Source organism: Camelus dromedarius, chromosome 3 (assembly GCF_036321535.1).
Source record: "Camelus dromedarius isolate mCamDro1 chromosome 3, mCamDro1.pat, whole genome shotgun sequence".
In the NCBI taxonomy this organism is placed as follows: domain Eukaryota; kingdom Metazoa; phylum Chordata; class Mammalia; order Artiodactyla; family Camelidae; genus Camelus; species Camelus dromedarius.
The window spans coordinates 31,053,288-31,067,470 of record NC_087438.1 but is presented as its reverse complement, the minus strand read 5'-3'; the positions used below and the strand labels follow the sequence as shown (position 1 = coordinate 31,067,470).

General features: G+C 38.8%; 1 long non-coding RNA gene across 1 annotated transcript in view; it reads right to left on the bottom strand.

The window, feature by feature from the left end:
* Positions 1-730: 730 nt before the first annotated feature.
* LOC116150545 (uncharacterized) overlaps positions 731-14,183 on the bottom strand; it is a 200,596-nt gene continuing 187,143 nt past the window's right edge. Inside the window, exon 6 of the long non-coding RNA XR_010380460.1 lies at positions 731-783. This is a non-coding gene — a long non-coding RNA (uncharacterized LOC116150545). The remainder of the gene's footprint in view (positions 784-14,183) is intronic.

Here is a 14,183-nt window from a genome sequence, read left to right as displayed (position 1 = left end):
CAGGTGAGAAGCCAGGTTTCAAATCCCTGCTCCTCTGCTTGATGCTTGTGACTTAGCAGGCCATTCCCTGGAACTCTGCTATGCAAGGTCTGGGTTAGAGTGAGACTTCTACCTGCTTGCCCTTTTAAAACTTTTGAACTTAAAACTCTTAAAATTTCTAAGTAAAAGTTCAAAAGCAGTACTTCATAAGGTGGGTATTGTAAAATGAAAAATGATGCAACTGAATTTCAAGTGTCTTTTCTTATATTTTTATGCTTAAAAAAAATGCTCAATGAATTACAAAAGTACCCAAAAAAGCACTCTGTAATTTGGAAACCACCTTGCAAAAGTTAGCTATTATTGCCACTCTGTGCTTTCTGTTTAGGGGTTTATGTTAATGAGACATGAAGCTTTTGCTATTTGAGTAAACATTTACTGGCATAGCTTCAATTTCAGATTTTGATCAATTATTATAATATATATGAGCTAAAGTACAAAAAGCATTGTCAAGGATTATTCATTGACTAAATAATTTGTTTCAGTTCCTTCCAAGTAACCAAATTCATCCTACCTATTAAAGAGAAAACTAGGAAATTGAGCCAAAGTCTCCTCAAAGTTTATATTCAGAATAATCTACTCTGTCACTAGGCTACAAGCCACTATCCTATACCAATCTTATCCTAGTAATTTGATTTCAGGATTTAGTGTTTGAGTCAGGTAGACATGGAATTTAAACTTACCTAGGCACTATCCTTAGGTGTGTAGGCCGTGTAAATTAATCTTCCCAACTCCCAATTTATTAATCTAAAAATAGGAAGAATAATATTGAATTCCCATGCATTATTAGGAATATGAATGAGAAAATAGAAACAAATAATAGGAATAAAATTTTAATACGTTGTTTAACATCCTCGTTACTCAAGAATGACATCATTAAGGTATCATTTTAATGACATGACATTTTATGACATTTTAATTACTCTTCTTTTTCTGATCAAAATGAGCAGATCTCTTAAAAATATTGTTGTAGAAACCTTCCCACCTTCCTGAAACAGAAGACGAGAAGCCATAATTTCCAAGCTGCCCAGTGGATAATGCTGACAGCAGAGCATCAGGTTTCACCTGGAAAATTCAGTTCACTTACTCCCTTTAAAAAATAGGTAGCAGGAAGCCACTGACAATCTATTATTTTAAGTACAGTATCTAGAATCATAATATTTGATCTCAGTAGAATTACAGGCCTGAAATTTAAGGCCTATCAAATTTCACAGGAGTTCGCCTTTATTTAGTGAGCACTAGGTTTTTTTCTCTAAGGAGAAAAACAAATGTTTAAGAGAAGTCCCACATACGTTCTAGGACTGATACAATTTCATATAGAATATACATATGGAAGTGATGCTAATTAGTTTAATTCTTGGGAATTCAGAGAGGTCTCTGCCAAATGTGAAATATTGAGTAATGGTGCAGTTCATTCCACTTGCCTCCAAATTTTAAAGCAGCAGTCTACAACAGGCCTGAACTTTAGAGTCTTCTGGGGAAGTTTTGAACGCCCTAGGCTCAGACCATACCCAGAACCCCTTGGAGCAGGCATTAGTTATTTATAAAGTCCCCAGATGATTCCAGAGTGTACCCAGGACTGAGCATCTCTGCTTCAAGGCAGTTTCGTCCTTGTTCTCACCTTCAACCTGTTTTATAAGCATATGAGGATAAAATTTTTGAGAAACCAAGGTAGAGCAATTTTCAAGAGGAAAGGTCCCCGAGTGAATGTTTTAGAATCAATCCTTTAAGAAAAGCTTATGTAAAACTCTAAAGACATTAATTTTTTTAAAAATAATTGGTGGCTATTAAGGTGGTTTTGACACAGATCTCACATGATGTCAGCATCACCCCATGTCACTACTTTAAAGATGATGGAATCACCTGCTTCCATTTTTCCACTGATAAAAACCTCATGTCAGAAGTGGGCTTGATGATTTGAGCCTCATTTAGCCATAAACACGGGAAATGACAGATGATTCCGATGGATGTTTAAGAAAAGCCAAACCACTCTGTGCAGCTTTCTTTGGCCTCAATGCAAATAAACAAGAATTCATCTGTGCCCTGTTGGCATCTGATGGACCACTTTGGAACGCTCTCAAAATGTGTGCAGCACGAACAACCACAGCTGCCGCTGGGCAGCTCGGCTGGTGGGAGCACAGAACCAGGAGGCCAAGGCTGTGGGTTTGGAAGGTTTGAATTCCTCCTCTGTTCCACGGCCACAGACTTTAACACTAGCCTCAGCCAGCTGTCCCCAAAATATGTGCCCTTGGTCATAAAGCAGACGGGGTGAGGAAATGCAGGTGAATCCATTGAAATCTATCACCACAACTGGAAAAACAACTCCAAGCGCGTGGCCAGCTGGCTACAGAGGCGCTGCGCTGTCCTCGAGCATGAGGCACAGCCATCCCCCACCCAGGCGCGGCTTGGCTGGCAGCCCTCTCAGCGCACTGAGAGAAGGGCGGCTCCACCTTCTACACTAGCAGTCAACTCCTGTGTAACAGGAGGAGATCTCTCAAAGCAAATTACCTATTGGGAAGGAATTTTGCTAGTACTCAGGGTCCTTGTGTTGGTTTTCAGGCATTATTGTAAAGGCTACTTTACATTAACAAGTCCATATCATACAAATTACATGATCAGTACTGCAAAGGGATATGGTCTGGTTTATGGCCATGGAAGGAAGGAATAAGCAGGCAATTTTTAAGACATTATTCCCAGCTGCAATCCATACTGATTTCTAAAGAACTTCAATAAACACACAAATAGAGGAGCACACACATATATCTATGTCTAATATAATTTAAGAAATAAGATCTATAGTCATTTGAATAATACTTTTAAAATGAGTGAAAATTCTATGCTTTATGGTTTTTGTTACATGAGCGCATTGGCCCACCTTTTCAAACTTCCACAATAAAATACATACCACCAACAAAGAGGAGATTGAATTACTATTACCCATAACTCTAAACTGAGATAATAACCTTATTACGGATGTTAACTGTACAAAGAATTGGATCTTACTTCTCTCTCCGTCTTCCAGACCATTATTTGCAAAAGATGAGGAAATCCAATTAGGCAGCCAGTTTGTTATTATGCCTGTTTTTGAAAGTTGTCTCTACTGAAATTTTTAGTTTGATTTTATTACAAAAATCAACATTGTTTGTAGAGGAGGGAGACGTGCTAGCAACATTACACTGAGAGGTGGGAATATGGGGTGAATAATAAGCTTGTGGCTTGGTATATAACTTTAAAATAGCATGAGTATAAAATATTTTAAGACTAGTAAAATTTTTAAGTCATGGCAAATAGAATGAGCTTATTAAGAATGTATTCCCCTTGGTTCAACATGTAATCTGTTGTAGACCCACCTTCAGTGCTTACAGGTCTTTCAACAAAATTTTATTGAGCGCCTAGAACAAGCAGTCATTCTGTCACGTGCAGGAAATACAAGCTGAGTATGATAAGGTCTCTTCCCTCCATAAAGAGCAATATCTAATGAGAAAACAAAGCCCAATTCAGCATGTTGAGTTCTATGATAAATGTATATACTGGGAACAGTGGTGCCCCCAGGAGTATTATCAGTCCTTCTAGGGGGATGGAGGAAAGGTCCCACAAGCGCGATGCTTGAGTTATAATTTCTAAGAATGAGTTGCAGGTAGGTGTCGAGAGTCAAAACTGTGCAGAGGTTCAGAGCCCAGACTGTGGATCCACAAACTTTGACTCGATTCTTGACTCTGCTACCTGGATATCGTCTTTCCATCTCTGCTCTGTTGTTGCTCATTCTTCCAAAGTAATATTCTTTATAACCTCAGTTCCAGTGATCATGTATTCCCAAAGGATTTATCCATCTCCAACCAAGATCACTTTGCTGAACTCCCCAACCATGTATCAAACTACTCATGACACAGTCCCACTTAAAGAGCTCTTAGGCGATTTAAGCTTAATATGTCCAACACGGAATGTGTCATTATTCCCAAAACGCATGATTATTTTTCTTTCCTTTTCTTTTTTCTCACCTGCGAGGTGAGTCTACCACACAATGCATCACTTAAGCAGGGACCTTAGGTCATTCTAGTAGTTTTCTTCATTTCTTACCATAGCTCTTTTCTCTGTATTCTGTGTAAGCTCAGTTACCTAGTATATATACACCTCCTCTCTCTTATCACTGAAATCTTGGTTAAGATTCAGGGGTTGGGGGTGCTGGTAAATTGTTGCAATATCCTCCACTGTTCCTCTACTTTTTTCCCACTTCTCAAATTTTCTTTGCTACCTTGTGTGGAAAGCTGCGAGAGCCTTCAAGACTTCCGTCTCTGGCCTGTCCTCAGCTCCATCATCTCTTCACTGCTTCCAGAGCTTCCTAAAACACCAATTTCATCCTGTAACTCTTCAGCTCACAATCCTTCCTCTGTCCTTGCACATAAAACCTACACTATTTTCCAACCAAGGCCCATCGTAATTTTTCCTCTGACCTCTTCTCCAGCTGTGTCCCTTGTATCGCTCTTCTATTAAAGATCTTTGCTCCAGTAAGGCAGAATTACTTCCATTTCTCTGAATGCACCAGTCTCTCATATTCTGGCCCTCTCCGTCTGCCTGTCTGATTTAACTGTTGGTCTCTCTCTTTCTCACACATGCCCATGAATGCACGTGCACAGCCACACACATACGCAGAAACACACAAACACACCCTCTATACATTTCTACATTTGCCGTTTTTTATAGGTACACGACACCTGTTGTTTCCTATAAGTACAATAACCTTCCCACACCCTTCTAAATGTGATAAACTTTACTTTGACCTTCAACACATTGGTCAATCTTCCAGAAAGCCTTTCTTGCTGGCTTTTGTCCCTTCCTCTTTGGATTAGCTGGGTTAAGGTCTTCTTCAGCAGTTCATACATGACTGTAATTATTTCCTCTTCTAATTCCTCTACCAGACTGTAAGCAATTTAAATGCATCACTGTTCTAAATAGCTACAGCAATAAACACTGTGCTTAGCACACAGCACCAACTCACTAAACATTTCCTGAAATGAAGTCAAAGACAACTCACTTAATTCCGCAACTGGTCACCCTGTCTCTTTGTGATACAACCTCTTCTCTTTGCAAGCCTCTTGCCTGGTTCATCTTCCCTCCCCCTCACACACTGCTCCAGGACCACCAGGTATTTCTCCCCTGCAAAGCCCCTTCTGGTTAGCCTCTATAGCTGTGCTTCTCATATGGGGATGGTTTTACCTCCAGGGGAGTTAGAAATATCTGGAGATATTTCTGACTGTCACAAGTCGGATGACGGGGTAGCAGTGCTACTGACATCCAGTAGACAGAGATCAAGGATGCCAGTACACATCCTACAACGCAGAGGACATCCCCCTACAATAAACAGTTAACAAGTCCAAAATGTCAACAGCGTCAAGGCCAGGAAATGCTGGCCTATAACACATGAACAAATATGCCAACTGCCCATCTGTATGTCTACGAAACATGCCTTCAAGTAATGTGGAAAATATGGTGACTAAAACTTAACAACAGCTGGCCAGCTGCCCATGTGCTAGGCTGCAAGAAAAACAGAGTTGCTGCACTGGCCTCTGACTTCAGAATAATCTCCTATGGTCTTGGAGGTGGTGTCACAAACAGTATGTGGGACAGAAAGGGCAGACTTCACACAGGCCAAGTACTGAGAAAACTGCTGGCCTTGACTTTGCAGCCACACACCAATGAGGCTCCCGGCAGTAACATCTTTGAACACTAACATTAAGGGGTTTTCCATGTTTGTTATACGTGAAATAATGTCTCTGGGACAGGAAGGCGTTAATACGTCTCTATGACTGTCTCACCAGGGAACAACTCAGACCCTGCAGAAAACGAAACTCCATAGTCTCAGAAAAGCATCAGAACTGATTACTTATCATCTCTATAATACAAAATTTACTATAGAATTTAAAGTCCAAGGAATTTATTGACTTCTTTTTTCCATTGTTCTTTTTGCCAAAATAATTTTAAAGTAAAGGGAAGAAAACAGGGGCAAAAATACTAGATTTTGTTTTTCAATTTAAATTATCCAACTTGAATGTAGCAGGAAATTGGGCTACAGGTTTACATGCTAAGTTGCCAGGTATTAAATTTGGCAGGATTTTTTGTGAAAGAATGAACCGTTGTGCTGCTTTTACGTGGCAATGTGATGGAGGTGGGCAGTCTGTCCAACACTGTGACAGTGATAACGAACGCATTAGGATATTGTCCTAATATGTATGTTTGCTCTGAGCATGGTATAGTTGTCAAAATTCACACTGAAAAAAATGGCAAATGAAAGTTTGGGGACAAGAAATGTTACCCAGGAGAGGATCAAGTCTCCTGGGCTTTTCCAAAGCATCAGTTTAAGAGCATCTGCTTTTAATTTCTGTATATTCTGTTTCCCTGGAAACTTGAAATACTCCGAATTTAACATAAACTGACCCTTTTGTAGCTTATTTTATTTTTTAACAACTCTCTGATAGCCTTCGATTTCAAGCAGACTTTCAAAGTTTTTTTTTTCTTTTTCTGAATGACAATAAATGGCAATGGAACTTTCTAAAAAATAGTTTCAAAAGTTAAGCTTCATTAATTCAACTTATTTCAGTTCCTAACCTGAGCTAGTTTAAAAATCACCCTACACCTAAGTAAAACTTATGCCAGAGGAACCCCTGAAATGGAAGGATTTTGTCATTTGAGCCCCATCTCAAAAGCTAGATAAAAACCATCAACCAGTAATGTGTTGCTTCTCCATTTACAAGAATCCAAGGGACAAGATGCAAAAAGGAAAATTGTAAGAGTAATGAATAAACAGGGCTATCTATTGTCAAAACAGAACAGACCCAACAACGTTAAGGTTCCCAAGTTTTTGTGGACATCAGTCAAAAACCTGTTGCTAACTAGACTGCCCTCCTCCTGTTAGCAAGCTCTGGCAGATGTTGATTTCTCATAATGATGGTACGGCCACCCTCCTCTACCTCTTCCCTCACGCTCTCACATGCCCCATCTGCCACTGATGGACTGTCTGTCCATGTCACCTATTATTTTCACACACTGATAACAGCTACTGAAGGGGCCATGTGTTTTCCGCCAATTGCCCTTCTCCACGCCTAACAGAACTTCTAGGATTTCCTTGGTGCTACCAAAAAGGAAGCTTAGGAGTTCTGGTTTGACTAGCCAATTCCACCTCTTTTAACAGACTTTATCGTTTTCCATGGAATGGTGAAATATCTTCCAAAGATTATTACTTTATTACCTTTATTGTCTCAGTAGAAGAAAGGCCAGACTTATCATATCCCATAGGATGGATATAAAATTTTCTTTAAATGGTCTCATTCTCTTACCCACTAGAGTTCTCTCTGTAAGAACCTGCTTAGACTAATGGTGCCCCTCTACAGAAAAAGCCAAACCCAGCTTCTGCAGGTGATCCCAGGCTTTAAATTATCTCCCAAAATACTTGGATATATTATGCAAATTGAGTTCCTATATATAAAACTAGCAAGGGTGAAATTTACAGGAAAATTATCAATAGTGAATTTCTAAACATTTTTCCTAGTATAAATTCAAGGTCCTACAAATCTTGAGGCTAAAACCAATAGAGTATTCAAAGTTAGAATAAAAGGAATTTTTCACCTTTCCCCCAAGCTTTAGTTTCAAGCATCCTGCAAAAGATTTTAAACTATGCTTTGTAGACTTGTTATACGTTATTTGTCATAATAATTAACTCTAACGTAAGTCTCTCGTGCACCATTACTTAGGCAAATCATTTGAAGTAAACTAACATATATGCCCTATTACTGTTAATTAAATGTGATTTCACTCTTGTCTGTATTGATTAAATCTAATTCTCAGCCAAAGCAGGCTAGAGAGAGGCCCAACCAGGCAGTTCACAGGTCGGGACAGACTGTATAACTCTGATAACTATGTTTGGGAGACATTGATACAATAGCCAGTCATTAATTACAGAGGGAGAAGTGAACTTATGTGGCCAATCATGCCCAGGTAGACTGTGTCTTATAGGAATACCTCGGCCAAATCTAAGATATCAAACGAGAGCATCAATTCAGGAAACTGAGAACAGGGGTTAAATTATACAGCAATGCCATGTCTACCCAGCTAAAGATGTTAAGAAAAGGAGTGCGGCAGAAGTAAGTGAGTGAATTCTGTGAAATAATAAGAGGTAAACAGGTGGCAAATTTTTATTTTAGTTCAACTAAATGGAACTTGTAATTCATTTAAGCAATAGACTAACATGGTGTGGCTTACAATTTTAATAGAACATTCCATTTCTTGTGTAGAAAATAAACTGGGAGGGAAAAAAAAACACCTATATAAGCATGTAGATGTGTGTACCAGTTGTCCGGATGAGAGATAACAGCGGTGTGGACTAGAACGGTGGCAGTAGAAAAAGTGGAGAAAAATTCATGGATTTGGGATACATTTTGAATGTAGATATAAAAGAACTTGCTGAAAGACTAATGGATTTGATGAAAGATGGTGAGAGAACAGGAGGACTCAACTTCCTGGCTTGCTTACTTGAAGAGATGGTGATGGCTTTAACCGAGATGAGGGCGGTTGGATGAGAAACAGATTTTGTAGGTTAGTACATTTTTGGACATGATAACTTTTGAGTCATCCATCAAATAGACAGTTGTATATACAAATATGGAGTTCAGTGAATGATCTGGCCTAGCAATATCAACATAAAACGGGAAAATCATCAGTATTTGATTATGTTTAAAGTGAAGAGGCTGGGTGATATCACCTAGGGAGAAAGTATAGATGAAAACAGAACAGAACTCAGGAAAGAACTCCGACAGAGAAAGGAACTCCAACACAGAAAGCTAAACTTGCAGTAGATGTAGGAGGAGTAAGAAAAATTGCAAAGGAGATGAAAAGGGAAGACTAGCATAGAAAAGGGAAAAAGACCCCAGAAGTCAGTGGTGTCAAGGATGACAAGAAAGGAGAGTATTTTAAGGAACTAAGTCCTTGACTGTGTGCAACAATACTGAGGAATCAAGGGAGTTGAAGGCTGAGATATGTCTACTGAACTGGTAATAGGATGATTTTGGTAACCTGGAGAAGTTTCAGTGATAGTAGAGGTGAAAGTGAAATTAAAATGGGTCAGAATCTGCATGTGAGGTGCGAATGTGATATTGCCAGTTTATGTTATGTATTTAAGAGATTTTGCTCTGAAGGTAAGCAGAGTAATGGGCGGTAGCTAGAGAAGAAAATGACAGTAGAGCGAGGTTTAGTTTTTGTAGGACAGAGCATACTAAAACCTTTTAAATACTGATGGGATTAATCCAATAGAAAGAAAAGCAGTGTTGGTGATGCAGGAAAGACAAGAGATGATAACGAGGCAAAATCCTTGAGAGGGCAACAGAGGATGGGATCCTCAGCACCAGTGGAGTGTGATTTTATTTGACAGGAGCAAGGATATATCTTCTGTTGACTGGAATCAGGAGAATTTACCTTCAAGCAGGTAAAGTTGGTGCTATGAAAATAAGATAGTTTATTTCTGATAAAATTTGTTGATCAAATTTAAAATAAATGATGCTTTCTGGCTTATCAATGCAGTGTAGGAGTATGGAGATTATTAGTTGGGTATGTATATATGTTTTTGTAGTGGGAGTGGTTGGGAGGGGTTTGAAAAAGAAAGGAGAAAGTATAAAGTTGTTTCCTTGGAAAGGAAGAGGAGATTTACTAGATTTACTAGCACCCTTTTAAATTGGCAAGTGTTAATTTAAAATAAGACCAGCCAACCCATTTATATTATTTTTCCCCACAATATTCACAAGTATAAAGAAGGCAAGAAATTGGATCCAAAGAGGGTTAGAGAATTGGGTAAGAAAACTTAGTGTGTTCAAAAGTAAATATTATAAAATGGATCACAGGACAGGAAGAAAGTGAAGACAGGAGGGAGTGATGGCTAATGAAAAAATGATGAAGTGAGTGGATTGGATTAGAGGTTTTGATGTGGTGGGAGAATTGGTTGCAGTGAGCTGAAAAAAAGGTAGTGATCAGATTGGGAAATATGTGAAATCAGGATTTCAAGTGTGGTGCAGTTACTAGCGATAATGTGAGCCAGGACATGGCTTTAAGAGTGAGTAGCAATGGCCACTGGGATTGAAGACTGCAACATTGGAGGCAGGAGAGGAAATGATGGACTAGTGCTGCATGTGTCACTCATTTGGATGCTGAAGTCATCAGGAATATGACAGGGCAGGAGGTAGAGAGGAGTACTCGAGCCTCCAGTGAAGGAAGGAGAGTGACCAGGAAGTCTGGAGAACTGTAATACGAGGGAGAGAGTTGGATGAACTGAAGGATGAAAGACCTGGGTTTTGGAAGAAGGAACAAAGGAAATGAAATGGTTTCCAGCAGTAATGAGCAACAGGGGGTTGCCTAACACAATACCCAGACCTGGGATAGGCGGGAAGGAAACAGGACAAACAACTCAGCTTCAGCGGTCCTCGGAGGAAATAACCTCAGTCTGGGTTTAGTCAAGGTGAAAAGAAGAAATAACAGTTTGGAAGAGAAGGAGGAAATAGGAGGCTATGTTAATCACAGATGGGGTGTTTTCAGGGAGCACAGGAGAAGGGTCTGGGAGGGAGAGGATGGCTGGCGGATGTGTCAGACCAGAGGATGATGTTGGCAGCATCAGACGAATGCCCACTCTGCAGGGCTTGGGTTTTCTGTGTTGCCATATGGACAACCAAGAGGTGCGACACGATGTTACTAGTTCTGAAAGACACTGATTTGGAGGACAGAAAGAAATCTACCAAAGGGAGTCCGCATTGCCGTAAAGACTGGTGAATGTTACCTCCAGCAGATCTGACACCTTATCTTAGGCTTCATCCATTTGATATTAAATATTGCAGATTATACAGCAGTGAGTCAAGCATACCAGGTGGAAGCAAATGAGTGTTTAAAATTTTTTTTCTCCTACATATCACCCTTTATGAAAAATGTTAAATTGCTCCCCTTTTGTAGGATGGAGGGGATTTTTTGATTCAGTCAGGGTTTAGACCCTGGTTTATATCATCTCCATTTATTTTCATTTTCCAAATGAAACCACCTATAACACACCTTTCTCCTCAAAAATTTCAATTGAGACATGATATTCTCATTACTCTTCTTCTATTAAGTCTCCCTGAGAGGTGACTTAATACACTGATACCACGCCAGTTGTGTAGGCTTGGAATTGGGTGTCTCTACAGTTTCATCAGTGATGCCCTCCCAAGACTACTGATTCCTCTCAGGAAATTTAAATCTGTGAACAGCAATTGACGGTGCTAGGAAAACCACACAGTCAGTAATTCATGAGTTCATCAAACGTTCTAGTCATAGCACAGTCTCACTTTTCACTCTAATGTGGATCTCTTTTTACTCATCTGATGTTAAGCCAGACATCCTATCTCAATGAACTGTACATCTTCCCATTTGTGGCTGGGACGTTAGGTAGAAACCAATTTCTTTGAGACTGTAGCTTGAAGGCAGCAAAGGATTTTATGACAAATGGTTGACTCAAATGAACTCTCAAGAAAATTACATATCCCTGGTTAGAAATCTTGCTTTTGTTTATTTCAGCACAGAGTGAGAAGGTCTCTTCACGTGAACCAGCAGCAAACAGAAACCGACATCAAACTACATAGGTGGTGCCTTTTGAACTGGGTCCTAAAGTGTGAAAAGAAGCTCTGAAAATTTAAGAAAAGGCTGACTCCTGTTGGCTAACTTGTGGATGCCTGAAGAAAAGACGACATAATTTAAAATGAATTGTAAAGTTCAGTGTGGTCATAGCAAAGCGTGTGTGTGTGTGTGTGTGTTTGCATGTATGTGTGCTGGGAAAGAAGAAAGATACCTGGAACCAGGAGTTACCACATCAAAAAGCAAATTCTCATATGTTAGTTCAATCACATTAACTGGTTTGTCTTTCTGGCTAGTTCATCATTTGATTATGTTGACAAATTGAGTGAATTCAAATGATAAAACTAGTTGAGAATGAAGACAAACATAGTTGCACTAACTCATTCTTCTCTTAGTATTAACCTGTTTATGGAAAGAAAAAAGTAAATGGCACATTATGCCTCTTTTTAGCTTTTTGCAATTTGTACACACATACTCACACACATACATAAATCATTAATTAGATACATTATTAATCCAGCCAGTTATTTAACCTCTTATTTAAAATTTTTCAAATTAAATTCACATATATAATTATTTGAGATAATGGATAATGAAATTAAAGCAGGTTTTACAAAACAAAATTAAAATATTTTTATATTTTGATTTTCACAAGTTGGGATAACTTCTGCATTGATTCTCTTTTTTGCATTATATAGATTTTTTAATTGAAGTATAGTTGATTTACAATGTTTCAGGTTACAGCAAAGTGATTTGGTTTTATATATATGTGTATATATATATTCTTTTCAGATTTTTTCCATTATGGGTTATTAAAAACTAATCCCAAATTTCTAGTTTATCCCCCCTTTCCCCATTGGTAACCATGTATTTGTTTTCTATGTCTGTGACTTTATTTCCGTTTTGTAAATAAGTTCATTTGTATCATTTTTTTAGATTTTACATATAAGTGATATCATATGATATTTGTCTTTCTCTGTCTGACTGACTTCACTTAGTATGATCATTTCTAGGTCCATTCATGTTGCTGTAAATAGCATTATTTCATTCATTATTATGGCTGAGTAGTATTCCATTGTGTATATGTAGCACATCTTCTTTATCCAGCCATCCGTCAATGGACATTTACATAGCTTCCTTGTCTTGGCTATTGTAAATAGTGCTGCTGTGAACATTGGGTGCATGTATCTTTTCACATTAGAGTTTTCATCTTTTGTGGATATATGCCCAGGTTGCTGGTTCAGATGATAACTCTATTTTTAGTTTTTAAAGGAACCATCCATACTGTCTCCATAGTGCCTGCACCAATTTGCATTACTACGAACAGGTAGTAGGGTTCCCTTTCCTCCACACTCTCTTCGGCATTTATTGTTTGTAGATGAAGGCCATTCTGACTGGTGTGAGGTGATAACTCACTGCAGTTTTAATTTGCATTTTTCTATTAATTAGCGATGTTGAACATCTTCTCATGTGCTTATTGGCCATCAGTATGCCTTCTCTGGAGAAATGTTTACTTAGATCTTCTGCCTATTTTTTTATTGTGTTGCTTGTTTCTTTGATATTGAGCTGTATAAGCTATTTGCAACATTTTGAAATTAATCCCTCATATCGTTTGCCAATACCCAACTCACAGATACGCATTTTAGGGTGCAACTAAAGGGCGATGAAACACCTTCATATTTGCTTTCTTCTTAACTGGACGTTTTTAGTAGTATATGAAAAATTAGTGATTCTAACATTTTAAAATATTTAAGCCCTAAACTTAATTATGAAATAGTAAAGATTTCTTTGGAATTGAGTAGATATATTTAAATGGTAGTTTTTTTCCCTCAAAATGTGATGTGACTATTTACCTAAGATTTTATTTCAGGAATTCTAAACTTTCTCTTTTTTTTCTGTGAATGAGTAACACATTAACATGGTCTAAAAATAATTTTAGAAAATTTTAGTTTTCTAAACAATGTCAGCATAGCTAAGAAAGCAGGAGCATGAGATCTGAGAAGTAACAGGAAAATGAGATAGAGGAGCAGGAGGTACTGAAGGCCGTGGCTGTGAGTGGGTCTGTGAGCAGTGAAGGTAAAAAGCTGGGCCTCATGCCAACAAAACTAGCCAAACAAACCCACGTTCAGGACCTGAGGCAAGGATGGAATGTAGCTCCTTCCCAGCAGCCTGACTGCCGAAAGGCCGCAAGAGAGCAGAGCAGAACATCTCTGCACCAGCTGTGCAGCTCACGCCCTGGCTTCCAGTCCCCACACTACTACTGTCTGGTTTGTGGTGTTAAGTAAATTGCGAAGAGTAAATAATGTAACGCAATAAAGTGGACACCTGATAAATGGCATACAAATTCTCAACACTTATTGGAGCTATATTATATTGCTGTAGTTATTTTTATCACATAATCCAGGAGGGCAGCATCAAAGTGAGAAGCAGGGGCAGTGAGTCTACTCCTTTGCAAAGGAGGAGAAATGACCTCTCCTGGATTCATCAGCGCTGCCTTATTTTGGGGAGATGCA